The 14,819-nt window shown below is 41.3% G+C and overlaps 1 protein-coding gene across 1 annotated transcript in view; it reads left to right on the top strand.

Moving 5' to 3' along the window:
- The window catches only part of fhit (fragile histidine triad diadenosine triphosphatase), a 273,240-nt gene that overhangs the window by 149,320 nt on the left and 109,101 nt on the right, over positions 1–14,819 (top strand).

The following is a 14,819-nucleotide window of genomic DNA, read 5'->3' as shown; positions in this document are numbered from 1 at the left end:
TTAGGGAGATAAGCCACGGAGATAAGCCCCGCCCCCTTTCAGGCGTGAATGCCGCGAATTACCCACATACGCCACATTGCGCTCTGTTGTTGTACGCCATTTGTGATTTTCAATCCCTTCATACTAACATAACAAATAAAGTGGTTGGACGAATACGTACAATATGGATTCACGTGTAAAGAGGAACGTGATGGGAGTCAGCGTCCTCAATGCATGATTTGAAATGCCAAGTTCAGCAATTCTAGTCTAGCACCGGCAAAACTAAAGGAACACTTCCTAAAGCTGCATGATGGGAAATACAAGAACACAACGCTCGCTGAATTCAAGGTGAAGAGAGCCAGATTCGATGAAAAGGCTACTCTGCCTGTTCTCGGCTTCGTACCCATCGACAAACCGATCCTCACAGCATCGTACGAAGTTGCGTACCTGATCGCAAAGCAGGGCAAACCACACACCATTGGTGAAACACTCGTGAAACCAGCTGCGTTGAAGATGGCGAATATCATGCTGGGAAAAGCTGCTGAAGATAAGTTATCCCAAATTCCTCTTTCACATGACACGATCAGCAGCAGAATAGACGACATGGGCAATGACATCTTGGCTCAAGTAGTTGCAGATCTGATTTCAAGCCCAGCAAAATTCAGCCTCCAACTCGATGAGACCACCGACGTTTCCAATCTCAGCCAGCTTGTTGTATTCGTGCGCTATATGAAAGACGACGAGATAAAGGAAGATTTTTTATTTTGTAAGCCTCTTACAACAACAACCAAGGCAGTTGATGTGAAGAAACTCGTGGATGACTTCTTCAGAGACAACAATCTTTCGTGGAATATGGTTTCTGCAGTTTGTTCGGATGGAGCTCCAGCCATGCTGGGACGACACTCTGGTTTTGGAGCGCTGGTGAAATCCGATGCACCACACATCATTGTTACACACTGTGTTCTGCACAGGCATGCGTTGGCAACAAAAACCTTGCCTCCAAAACTGGCAGAAGTACTAAAAATCGTAGTTGAATGTGTGAACTACGTGCGAAATAGTGCTATGAAGCACCGCATCTTCAAAGAGCTCTGTCAGGAAATGGGCTCTGAATTCAAGGTACTTCTGTACCATTCTAACGTTCGGTGGTTATCCCGGGGAAAGGTGCTGAATCGGGGTTTTGCCATGCGTGTGGAATTAGCCCTGTTTTTGCGAGAGCACCAACATTGTCACGCAGATTGCTTCGAAGATTCTGAGTTCATTCTCATCTTGGCGTACATGGCCGATATTTTCGATGCTCTCAATCATCTCAATCGACAGATGCATGGCGGTGGAGTCAACATCATCGAAGCGGAAGAAAACCTGAATGCGTTTAAAAAAAAGCTACCTTTATGGAAACGACGAACAGAGAATGACAACTTCGCAAACTTTCCCCTGCTGGACGACTGCGTAAGTAAGATCGAAGACGTGTCTGGAATTGGAGACATTTCTGTACCTGGGGAGCTGAAGCAAGCGATTGCCATGCACTTAGATGTGCTCGCAAAGTCCCTCGACGGACACTTCCCCACCACAGTCATATCCAGCATGGGTGAGACAGCCGTTCACGACAAACCGATCCTCACAGCATCGTACGAAGTTACGTACCTGATCGCAAATCATTCATTGAGTTATGTTTTTGTGTGAAATTCATGTTTTGTTGGTTTTGTTCTTTGCACACAGTGATTTTGTGTGCAACTGATGCATGGTTCATTTTGTGCACTAATAAAATATATACCTATGTTTTGAAGAAATCATATTTTATTTTTCCAATTACGAAGGGTTCGGTGAATGCACTGATGAAGCTCGCAGGGTTCAGTACCTCCAATAAGGTTAAGAACCACTGGTTTAGAGCATGGTCCCAAGAGACTTTCTTTTAAGTCTCCATAGGATACATGTGCCTACCAAGTTTCATACATGTAGCCAAAAAGTAGTGCTGGGGCTGCTCTTTTGAAATATTGTAGGGGGCGCTATAGAGGCAATTTAAAACGGCCAATAAAGAAAATCATATAAACTATTTCTTCCAATGAACTGTGACACATGTACAAAGTTCCATGAGTTTTTGAGCATCCCAATCCACTAAACCATCAGCTTTCTTTTTCATGGCAAACTATACGTCGCCACGGCAACAGCGTTCAACGAAAACTCAAAAAATTCATGATGATGCATCATCAATGTCTTAAGGCTATCCTTACCAAATTTTAGACTCATGAGGTCACCTGGCTAGGAGGAATAATTAAAAGTATAAAATATGACATTTCCTTTAGCCAGTAGGCGGCGCTATGAATTATTGAATTTTTTTCAATTGAAGTAGCATAATGCAAAAGAAGTTTTGTGCGGATTGGATAATGTACCTTGGAGTTATAACAACTTATTTTTTCATAAACAATGAGGCAAAATGGCCGCCACGCCACGTCAAGGTTCTTTGATGAAAACTCGATTTTGATAATTTTTAATCACAAAGGTCTTAAGAGCATCCTGACCAAAGTAGAAGTTGATCGCTTAAAATCTGTAGGAGGAGTTCGTTAAAGTGCGAAGGCTGAAATCTGCAAAAAGTGACAAAAAGCACAACTTCGAGGGTTTACTGTAGCGCCCCCTAGTTGTTGAATGCAAAACAAATGTCAGTATATGTTAGAGGATGCAATGTGCACATATGCTGAAAATCTGGTAATTTTAGGACAAACGGTTGAGAAGTTATATGTATTGATATTAAGCCACGCCCCTAAGACGTTTATTGGTACATATCTTGTAAACGAAAAGAGATATCAAAAAGCTTTTGATAACTTTTGATGACGTAGATCCAGTAATGATCCACAGCAAATTCGGTAGTAATGGGACTAAGCATGTAGGAGGAGTTCGCAGAAATGTGTTTTACACTAAATTCAATATGGCGGAAAATCTAAGTAGGCGGAGCTTAGGGGTTTGATTGGCTTTTTTGTAGCTCTAGCTCAAGTGGTAGTAATGGGACTAAGCATGTAGGAGGAGTTCGTAGAAATGTGTTTTACACTAAATTCAATATGGCGGAAAATCTAAGTAGGCGGAGCTTAGGGGTTTGATTGGCTTTTTTGTAGCTCTAGCTCAAGTGGACATGTGTCAAATTTCAAGTCAATCAGACATACTGGCCGAGGGGCGTCGCCGGTCCGACTTGTAGGGGGCGCTAGAGAGCCATTTAACACAGAAAGATGCATTCTTTTCCAGATGGCTATATTCACCAGGCCTGACAAGTCCCCAAAATTTGGTGAGTTTTCATGCATGGCAAGTCCTCCAACCATGCGTACGTTTACCCAAACGGGTACAATATCAATAGGGCCTTCGCGGCCCGACATTGTCGGTAGCTCGGGCCCTAATAACCCCTACAGTTTCAATAGGGCCTTCGCTGGCGGTTGCTCGGGCCCTAATAAACATACGAAAAACAATAGGTCCTCCGCTCGGAGTATGTCGGTGCTCGGGCCCTAATAAACAATCGAAAAACAATAGGTCCTCCGCTCCGACTACGTCGGTGCTAGGGCCCTAATAAACAATCGAATAACAATAGGTCCTCCGCTCCGACTACGTCGGTGCTCGGGCCCTAACGAATGCTTCACACTACAATCTAAAGTTACAGAAAAGGTTAAAATGAAAACAGTGTTAAATGAAAGTGTTCAAGTAGAAGCAAATGGCACTACTGTTTTGTTAACTTTCACATAAGTCCAAATACAATCAGCAGGACACTGCAGGGAGTTGAACCACATCCCAGTAAACTGACAGTCTGTTATGTTACTAACACTGAAGCACGTTCAGACACATTCAGTTTTTTGTAAATGTTTACAGAATTACAGTTATGATTGTATTCGGAGGTACACTCAAAACATTGGAGGCTGAAGACCTGGCAACATGACCTGGCTAAGCCATTAGTCGGCACAGGAAATACCGTTTAACTCTTGCACGCAGTGTATGATGGTCACAGAAATGCATCCACCAGAGTCCTTTCAGTACCCTCGACATGCGTGAATATGCGAGGGCCCGATCAATGCTGCTTGCAGCTTTAATTTTACCTTGTTATTCTCAAGGAACCTATAAAAGGAGGAGGGTCATTAGCATCTGCAAATGTACTGCAACGACATTAACAGTCACAAAGCTGAATCCACAAAGCAGACGGCTTTACTGTGTTTGTGCTCACTCACCTGCTGTCTTCTGGTCCATCTCAGAACCCATCAGCTGTTGACCAAAAGCTTCTGGTTTCGATGTAGCTAGCAGATAACCGGGCCAAGACCTCCTTTTCCATTTACAACCGGATTGTTTCACAAGCAACACGTTCACAAACTAATTTTAAAAAAGCTAAATCATCGTCAGGCCGAAACTAGGTTTCAGGTGGGTTACCTGACTGTATTTTGGCTGATGTGTTTTGACTATTTTGCTCACCACACGGACTGTTCACCTGCATTCACCAAATGTGATTGGTCAATACAACTCGTTCTACAAAAGGTAACTCGAGTGCTTCAGGTACCGATAACACTGCTTGTGACAAAACAGACAAGACAACATTTTATTCTCCATCAGGATTACCAGTTTATCTCAAACCGTCCAATTTTGCAAATTTAAAAAATAAAAAAGTTGATGTAATGCCCAGACTTTTCAAATAAAAGCTGTGTATAAGTCAACCTCTATGCATCTTTGAAATGTTTTAATCTCTGGCATCTGTGGTGTTCTAAAAATCCCTATCCATATTCCCAGTGTGAATCCATTCAGTAGTTCCTCCTGACATCAGCTAACTTGGAAATTATTTATTACAAGCACACTTCTTAGCTGATCATAACAGGAGTTTGCACTCCAGCACATTTCTTATAACCTCAGGCAGTAATTACTGACTGGATCAATCTTTATGTAGATCTATTATAATTCCCCTGAATAATTGTCATTATAACATGACACTGAGCTGTCCGTCAAGCCCTCAGCAGAGTCAGCTGGAGTCCCCATCCTCCCCTTTTAGTCCTTTAAAGATATGTCTCCTCTGTCCCAGTCATGCAAATCAGCCACAGGGTAGGATTGAGGTATTTAAATATATTTAAATCAAATTGAAATGTATTGAGATGAGCGGTTCTGCTGCCTGTGAGCCAAATCACAGTGATTAGTGTGTGCATATATGAGATCTTTTTTTTTTACTCCTGCACCCTCACAGGAGATCTGCACAGTCAGAAACCTGAGTTTACTTATCAAACACACTTTTATAATACTTCCTTGCACTGTATTCTGATAGTCCTGTCTCAGGAACTGAAACAGATCTACACCATGAGTCAAGGTGTGTTCAGCCTTAGTGAAATTTATGAAAAGAAAGAAGATGGTGTGGAGGAAAATAAAAGAAATGTTACTTCCTGGTCAGTTTAAAGATGAGTCTGTCTGAGCTGTCACCCACAGAATTGGTGTCCTTTGTACCTGCAAACATCAGTACTGTCATTTATGGAACACATCTAATACCGCTGCAGTATCCCAATGACCCAATGTATGTGAAAGCAGTTGGCATCTGAAATGGATGCATACCATTTTGTTTCTGTAATATCGCTTCATGAATGGGAGAAGAGCGAGAGGGAGGTCAGACGTCAGAGAAGCAGAGGATATATAGAATATTTTCACCTCTGACGCTGGGAATTAAGGGTTTATTATGTCCAAACCAGAGTTGCTGATTGTTAGAACAGTGGGAAGACTAACCAGGACTTTTTGTGAGTTTTATTTGGTTTGTCTCGACTTTGAATGAAGTGTGTTTTACAACACGGTAAAATTATGTTTTTTGTCAATGGATGTTTTTGGCAAGAGCCATATAGCTGCTGTTTCTGGTTAAACTAAAAGGATTCTACTCTTTAAGAAAAAGGTTTATGTGTAAAGGATCCTTTCCAGAAGACACTTATAATAACAATCTGAGCCCGCTGGTTTACACTTTGAGCTGTAATGTTAGGCTTTTACGACGCATATTGTAGACCCATCTGTCTGCTTCTTTCTGAAATTACTTTTGTTTTTACAAAAATATTTCTTCAGTGAGTACAGTTAGTGACATTGTGGGCTCCATGGTAGCTTTGACAGCTTGATGGAGTAGCAGCAGTGGGCGGGGCTTAGCAAAGAGAACACGATGTAAAATTACGTTTTTTCCTCAACTGCCACAGTGGCAGGTCACTGAATATTTCTTCCACCTACTCAGTTTTTTTGTCCCTTTGTCAATATGGAGCTCTTTGAAATTGAGTCAGTGGTCCCAGACAGTAGAAATATGGAATATATCATGTATCCTTAAAAACTGAATAATTCTGAATTACAATAGGTTGCTTTTTAAGAATACAAGGAAAATGCCATGGTGGCAGATGACCTGTATTGTTTTGCTGCCTCAGCTTACATTCACCCTGAATTTGGCAGGTAGCAGGTGGTAATTTCATTCCCTGTTTCAAAGGCTCTCAGTGATTTCCTGTTGACCAGTGAAGCTCCAGTCAGTGTGGAGTAAAAGACAAAGTGCTTCTTAGCTGTTGAATCCGTAGCATTAGAGACAAGTTCGAGATAGGGCTAGTAATTGCCGAGGTTCTTTAAAGTCAATTTTAATGGTTGTTGTTGGGTTGTGAAAAGAAAGATGCTGTCAGTTAACAGATCAACATAAAATACTATTGAACTCATTTACATGAGTAAATCCAAATTAATGCAACACAGCATCAGGGAAGAGAAAGTGGCACTTGACGGTTGAACTGATACTTAGGATAATGACACTCGTTCTGCTGCCTTTTCTTAATATGCTAATAGGAAATCGCAGGAAATAGAAAGTCACTCATGTGGCTATAGCTTGTTTGTATTGGTTGTGTTGTGGTTGAGTAAACGTATGTACATGGTTGAAGGTACAGGTTTTAATGTCTGCATACTGAGGATTTCAGTATGGTCATTAAATGGGTTAACGGGATATCCCTTTCATACCAGCATAACACAACTGGCTTGCAATTACAGCAGTTTGCTTGAGACAGACTACATTCGGCTGTGCACAGATGATTGACAGTCCTCTCCTTTTTTCAGTCATCATCCCGTACCTTCCTACCTCTAAAATTGTACAGATGGGTCATAAGTAACATGCAGCGATTTAACCATGTTTGTAAACTGGTAAGGTCTGTCTTTGGCACTTTTTCAACTGGTTACAGTGAAACTGCACTTGTGCATGAAGCACTAGCTAATGTTAGCTTAGCAAATTCATCATTTCCTGAATTTGTATACCCTCAGGGGCTTGTTATAAAATTAAAAACCTGTAATGGCAATGATCGAACACATATCACAAAAGTCGACACTGATGACCCTTATGCTGTGTTCACAACAAATGCAAAGCAACATTTTTGTGATGTTGCAAATGACACATGAGTTGAAATATTCCAATCAGAGCGAGAACTTTGTGTGACTGTCTAGAAAGCCTATCAGCTTTGAGAATGGTAAATGGTAAATTAACTGTACTTGTATAGCGCCTTTCTAGTCTCTCGACCACTCAAAGAAATGTAACACTACATGTCATCATTCACCCATTCATACACTGATGACAGGGGCTACCATGCAAGGTGCCACCTGCTCATCAGAACCCTAACTAACATTCATACAACATTCACACACCGTAGGCTACGGGAGCAATTTGGGGTTTACTGTCTTGCCCAAGGACACATCGACATGGACTAGCGGAGCCGGGGATCGGACCGCCGATTCTCCTCCTGTCGTCATTGAAATTGTGGCATTGAATCAGAAATGGTGGAAAAAAGCCAGAACAATGTATGTGTATAGACCATAGACTGTCTTTGATATAAACAATAAGTATGCATCCATGACGCTATTTTAAATGTTGATGGAGCAGCAAAAATGTTAACATAGACTTGCATTGATCGAGCCAAACTCCAATTAGAAAGCAAGCATTCTAAAAGTTGTTTGCTTGTCATATTAAGGCCGAACCTAAAAAAGCATGAATTCGGACTCTATAAATCTGCATTATTATGTAGTGATTTCGGCATAATTTGTGACCCGTTTGTTGAAATTAAATTACAGCAAAATCTGTTTATTTTGGGTTCATACAGTTGTAGAAAACCAGCCGATGTGTGGCTTGCAGATACAGTGAATATAGCTTGGGAAAATTCACTGAGCGCCTCCAAAGGATGTTATGAATGCAGACATGACAGCGTTTGGTGTCCCGGGGTATCTGGAACTTCCACAACAAGTACTAAGCAGAAATGATGGTTATTTCAGAAATGACTGATAAAACGTAGTCTACATAGAGGTAAGATCAATTCAATCAAAGTCAATCATTGTCACAAGACATCAGAAATATAATCAATAACCTGAAGATGAAACACATCTGATGTACAAAGTACAGATGAGGCTGATGTGTAGGCATGGTCTGAAGTGTGGAGGCTTTTATTTTCTTCCCTAAAATTAAATTTCAAATAAGCTTTTTTGGCATGAATGCTCAATTTTACATGTTACACAAGAAAGCTAAACCAACCTGTTTTAACTTTCAACTCTTCAACTACCAACAGTTGGTCAGTGCCCCTTTGCATCGGAGATCGACACACCCTAAAGCGGCTTGATGTGCTAACTCCAATGTAAACCCTCCCAGGATTCGGGTTAGGGGACCGTAAGAGCATGTGACGTAGTATAAAGTCTGTGATGGGGTGGTCAAACTAACACAGGACTTTTGTCCAAGAGACCAGTGTTTGTTTCCCTTGTGAAACTGAAAGTATCATTAGTCATGTGACTCATTAGTCACATGCAGTGGCGGCACAGCTACGGTTAGGTGCGCTAAACTAGCTTAGCAGGAAAACCAACAGCAGCAAACAAGCTACAAACTCTCCCCGCAGCGTTTAGCTGTTCCCTACTGATTCAAACAGGGATAAATTAATCGCCACACAATCCCCATTTCTCCAGACCATAATTCTTGCTTTGTTAAAGAAAACAAAACCCCAAACCCTAACCCCGAGATGACGGGATGCTTTGTCATTAACGGACAATGCAGAGTCAAAATCAACGTAATTAATACAATGACAAGAACAAACTCACAAGAACCAGTCACATATATTTATATGACAACAAAGCATGATCAATCCAGCAAACCTGTGGTGCAAAAACACTTATTCCACCACACACTGAAGAGCACGGGCCATTCAAATATTATTCACATCAGAGGGAACAATATTAACCGTATCATAAAAACGACACCATAGACAAATGAACACAGTAGTAACGCTACTGCAGATGTAAAAACAAAGCACTTCACTTACCAAAGCTGCTGTTCACGTAAAGACAAAGTCCATCCTCCTTTCTTTGTTAATGAAGAGTTTAATGACGTGGTTGTACAGAACATCGGTTCAGTTTCAGCCAGAGTTCTCCTGCGAACGTGTTCGTTGAGTTGTAGATCCACTCTGGTCTCTCCAAAAGTTCTCTAAAGCAACGTAGCTTTTAAGTGTCCTGCCGTGCTATGGTGTCGTGTTGCTGCCTTGGTTAGCGTAGCGTAGCTCCAAACACCAAGACGGTCAGTTGCAAATAAAATGCATTCTTAGCCATAAAATCTGCAACGCTTCTCTGACGCTGTCAGCCAGAAATACCGTTCGTACAAATCCTTTTCTTGGCTGGGTCAGGGCTGCTAGCTGTGGGGTTGACCGACCCTTTCTTACGATGTCCAGCTTTTCTGGAAATGTCCTTCTTGAGAAATCCGTTTCTCCTCCTTCAGCCATTGAGTGTTAAAAAAACAAAGCTATGTAAAAAAAAAAAAAAAAAAAATACATCAACAAAAACACTAAAAATGTGATGTCAATGTCATAACTTCTTGCATATCTTTCAACTTGAACTGTTACTACTAATACTAACTTCTGCAAGCAGCTTCAGCGTCAAAACAGTCATGCTAGCCCACTGACCAATCACAGCACACTTTAATGCTGAGCCAGCTGCACGTTAATGCTGACGTACTTGTAGGCTACCTAGAATACTCTGGCACGTCAAAGAATACGCCCAACATGTCAAACTAAAGATCTGATTGGTTGAACACTATGACAATCAACAATATCGTCCCCATATACTTTAATCTGCAAAGGCTATCCAGCAGGCCTCGGGCCTCTGTTCTTACCTAGAGACACAGAGGTGAAATCTGATTGGATAAAAGCTCTACTTAAAACAAGCTGCACTGGAAGCAGAGCAATTGAGGAAGACAGTAGCTGTGCAATGAGAAAATAAGATAATTGGAAAAATATTTTTATAAATTAGAATACATGTAGTGTATTTAAGAAAAATTATTAAATTATAAAATAGATATAACTTTGTGATTCTGTTTAGGCCAGCAGAGAATGACATGTCACATCACATGTTTTCACTCACCAGTTCTGTGGGTTGTTTTTTGAACTTCAAATTTTGTCATGAAAGGTGGCGAGTCATGTCATCATTAACGCAGTAGTGTTCAGTGACTGCTCTGACACATATCTGCCAGGTTCAGTTATTTCAAACTCATTATTTCCACATGCCAATCTCACATGATCACACCTGATCTCAAAAACAGATTTCAGAATGTAATCTGACTTTTCTCATTTCAGCAAATTGATGAAGTTGTGGTCTATCGCACCCTCAAAAAATGATAGAAAGAGGAAAAGAGAGAGACAGACATCTCAATTACAGCAGCAAGTAGTCGTAGAAGTGTAGCTCTGTGTCAGCTGGGCAGGCCTTTGTGTCAGCAGGTTAATATCCTGTCAGGACTGGATGTTCGTGCAATTTCCAGCATGTGATCCAACAACACTCAGCTGACATGTTCGGTGGGTACATGTCTCTGAGGCCTGCAGATCCAGAACGAAGAGTTAGTAGATACTACAGAATCTATGAAGGCTTCACCACATACTGTACACTGGTCTATCAGGGTTCATCAGGTTAAACCAGGGGTGGGCAAACGTTTTGGCTCGGGGGCCACATTGAGTTTTAAAATTTGACATACGGGCCGGGCCAGTAGCAGATGAATGGAGTGTTTGTGTGAACTAGTACAAATTACAAGTAAAAGCCATGACTTAAAAATGAAAGAAAACTTACATTTAATTTCAGTGGGAACAGTGTTGTAGGTCACCCTTTTTAGCCAGCGCATCAACGTTTGGTGTCAGTTTGGTTGTGGCAATTCTCAGAACAGATCTGAGGTGTTCATCAGTGAAAGACTGTGGTCTTTTTAGCAATTTGCTTTTTTGAAGGGATCATACAGATATTTGACTTCCACATCTAACATTATCAGTGCTCTGCTCTGTGATCTATTTCCTCGTCTCTCCCCCCTGTGTCACGGTGTGGGTACATCTCACTGGAGTCAGGAAACGTATCAGAATACCCTTATTTTATTGGCTAAACTGCATCACGTGACGTGATTTATAACGCATTGGTCGGTGTTTTTCCTGCACCGCTGAACAAGTGCCGTAAATGCTGGAAAGGAGCGTGAATAACTCCGCTGCATAAAGCAAAGGCCCGTGACCCACTGAAAACGGGTCCACGACGAACCACCAGTTGAGAATCACTGGTCTACAGGATCGTGACGAGCGGTGAACAGCTGTTTGTGTGGCGTCTCTTCCTGTTTCCTTCACCTACATTCCCCTGGGTCCTAAGCCCCTCCTTGTACAGCTTCTTATCACCTCTATGCACCAACGTACATTTATAACAAATACCACACATATTACACGGTAATCAGTGTTGCATGTGTCAAACTCTATCGGTGCATCTCCGGTCTGTCTTTGTTCATCCTGCATCGCTCTGTTCTTAATAATAATGTAACGTAATGTAACGTTACTGGAGCGACAGAGCCTCTCCCAGCTGTTAACAGACTGTTGTGCTTGCAAGCAGGCTCGCGAGTGAGCTGTACCCAGCATGCAGTTCGGTAATTATTCGGTTCAAATTATTAGTGTTACAAATTGTTTATGTGTCACAGACTGTTGTGTGCTGTGGTGTTTTTCTCTGTTAAAGAGCGTTAGTTGTGGGTTGTTAATTGCTGTGTTATAAAGTTATGACCATGACTAGGGTTCCCTCTCAATACATATAAGTGAACTAGCTGCGAACAATACAGATGCGAACAATACATTTTGCCGCCTGTTGAAGACAGACAGCAGTTGTTTCGGTTATGCACTGGTATGATGGTGTGTGAAGAATCCATATTATACGGGAAATTAAAATCGGTATACCGCTCAGCCCTAGTCTTTATTTTAGTTTGGACAATTTTGTACCAATATTTGACGGGCCGGATTAAAAAGCCCAATGGGCCGCATATGGCCCCGCGGGCCGTAGTTTGCCCATGCCTGTGTTAAACTGACGGTTTGGCCTGATGAACCCAACTCACTTACAGTAGTTACTTTGGAAAAGTGTTTTTTTCTTTAAAATATGTATTTCTTATGTTAGGAACGTCACTGTCAATATTGAAGCTGTTATCTTTACTTTGACATAAATTACTTGAAAAAAGAGAATAATTGCTACTAATTAGCAATAATAACAAACTTAATGGTTATCATTTTGAACATAACAATTCACTTATTTGCCAAGTCACAAAATGTTGATTGTGAATGTTTCAGCAAAACCGCTGGGCGGTATGACCAAATATGTGTATCACGGTATTTTTTAAGATTCTGGCGGTTTCACGGTATATCACTGTATTTTTATATAGGTTTATAGTGGCTTACTCTACTGTCAGGAGTACAAAGAATATAAAAACATTTTAATGTCATCATGTATGAAGGCTTTACTTACTATAGGGTGTGCTCGTTTGTTCCTACAATGTTGGGATAGCAGTTTGGCTGAAGTATTGTCGCCCCGGTAAGACGTGAATCCAGTGTTTTAATCATTGCTCTGAGCCCGTCTTTCTCGACTGTCTGTAGCGGGACCATGTCCTTGCATAGCTGGATCGTTATTGCGTTTGTAATGTCGCTCCACCGCTTGCTTTTCTTGTCATATGCAGGCAGTGCTTCGAGCAAATGCCTTTTCAAGCGATGTGTGACCCTTTGGCTTCACTATTTCACTCACGCTAGCGTTACTGGTTGATGGCCTCGAGTCCGACGACCATAATCGCATACACTCTTGGTATTCCAACACATGTTTTCTGCTGAGGTGATGGAGTAAGTTGCTAGTGTTACCACCAGCGGCAACAACAGTGACTTGACAAACTTAGCAATATATAGTCTTTTGGTCTACGTCGGACTTTTTAAAACCAAAACACTTCCAAACAGCAGACCCAGCTCCTCTCTTGGGCACAGACTATCGGTGCATCTCCGGTCTGTCTTTGTTCTTTAATGTAGCGTTACAGTAGCGACGGAACCTCTCGCTGTTAACAGACTGTTGTACTACTGGGCAAGCTGTAGCCAGCATGCCGTTCGGCGGTGTAATTTTATACAAATGTACAATTATTAGTGTTACAAATTGTTGTGTGCTGTGGTGTTTTGCCCTGTTATAGAGCGTTAGTTATGGGTTATTAATTGTTCTGTTATAAAGTCATAACCATGATTAGGGGTCCCTCTCAATTCACTCTACACAACTAGCTCCTACCGTAGCGCTCCTCGCGGCGAACAATATATTTAGCTGCCTGTTGAAGAGTGACAGCAGTTGTTTCGGCTATGCGGTGTGGTGTGTGAAAAATTAATATCATACGGGAAATTAAAACCGGTATACCGCCATCATTTATCATACCTGCAAACGTGTCACTTTTTTGCGAACTCCTACACGCTGGGTCCGATGTCTATATAATGCTGTGGATTAGTAATGGACCTATATCATCTAAAGTTATCAAAAGCTTTTTGATATCTCTTTGCGTTTACAAGATACGGACCAATGAACTTCTTAGGGGAGTGGCATAATATCAATACACATTACTTCTCAACCATTGGTCCTAAATTCCCAAAATGTTCAGCATATGTGCACATCTCATCCTGTAACATACCCGGAGATTTTCTTTGCATTCGACCACTAGGGGGCGCTTTTTGCATTTTTCAGCCTTCGCACTTTAACAAACTCCTCCAACAGATTTTATGCGATCAACATAAAATTTAGTCAGGATGCTCTTAAGACCTTTGTGATTAGAAGTTATCAAAATCGAGAGTTTTCGTCGAAGAACTTTGACATGGCGTGGCGGCCATTTAGCGTCATTCGGCATGAAAAAGGAAGTTGTTATAACTCCAAGGTACATTATCCAATCCGCACAAAACTTCTTATGCATGATGCTACTTCAAGCTTGAACATACTTCAATTTAAAAAAATCCAATAACTCATAGCGCCGCCTACTGGCTAAAGGAAATGTCATATTTTATACTTTTAATTATTCCTCCTAGCCAGGTGACCTGATGAGTCTAAAATTTGGTAAGGATAGCCTTAAGACATTGATGATGCATTTTGTGAGTTTTCGTTGAAAGCTGTTGCCGTGGGTTAGGATGCTCAAAACCTCATGGAACTTTGTACATGTGTCACAGGTCATTGGAAGAAATAGTTTATATGATTTGTTTTATTGGCCGTTTTAAATTGCCTCTATAGCGCCCCCTACAATATTTCAAAAGAGCAGCCCCAGCGCTACGTTTTGGCTACATGTATGAAACTTGGTAGGCACATGTATCCTATGGAGACTTAAAAGAAAGTCTCTTGGGACCATGCTCTAAACCCTACCGGAAGTTGGTCATTTTCAATTTTGTATGAATTTGTACAATATTTCGACGATGCAGCCCTCGCAGTACGTTTCACCTAGATATATAACATTTTAGATGTATAACATTTGGTAAACAGATGTATCACATGTAGACTTACAAAAAAGCCCCCGGAGCTCTAAGCTCTAAACCCAACCAGAAGCTAGCCATTTT

The sequence above is a fragment of the Anarhichas minor genome, unplaced genomic scaffold (genome assembly GCF_050575085.1).
Source record: "Anarhichas minor isolate MPS153535 unplaced genomic scaffold, ASM5057508v1 ptg000023l, whole genome shotgun sequence".
In the NCBI taxonomy this organism is placed as follows: Eukaryota; Metazoa; Chordata; class Actinopteri; order Perciformes; family Anarhichadidae; genus Anarhichas; species Anarhichas minor.
Note: the sequence above shows the minus strand (reverse complement) of the source record. Positions and strands in the feature narration are given on the sequence as shown.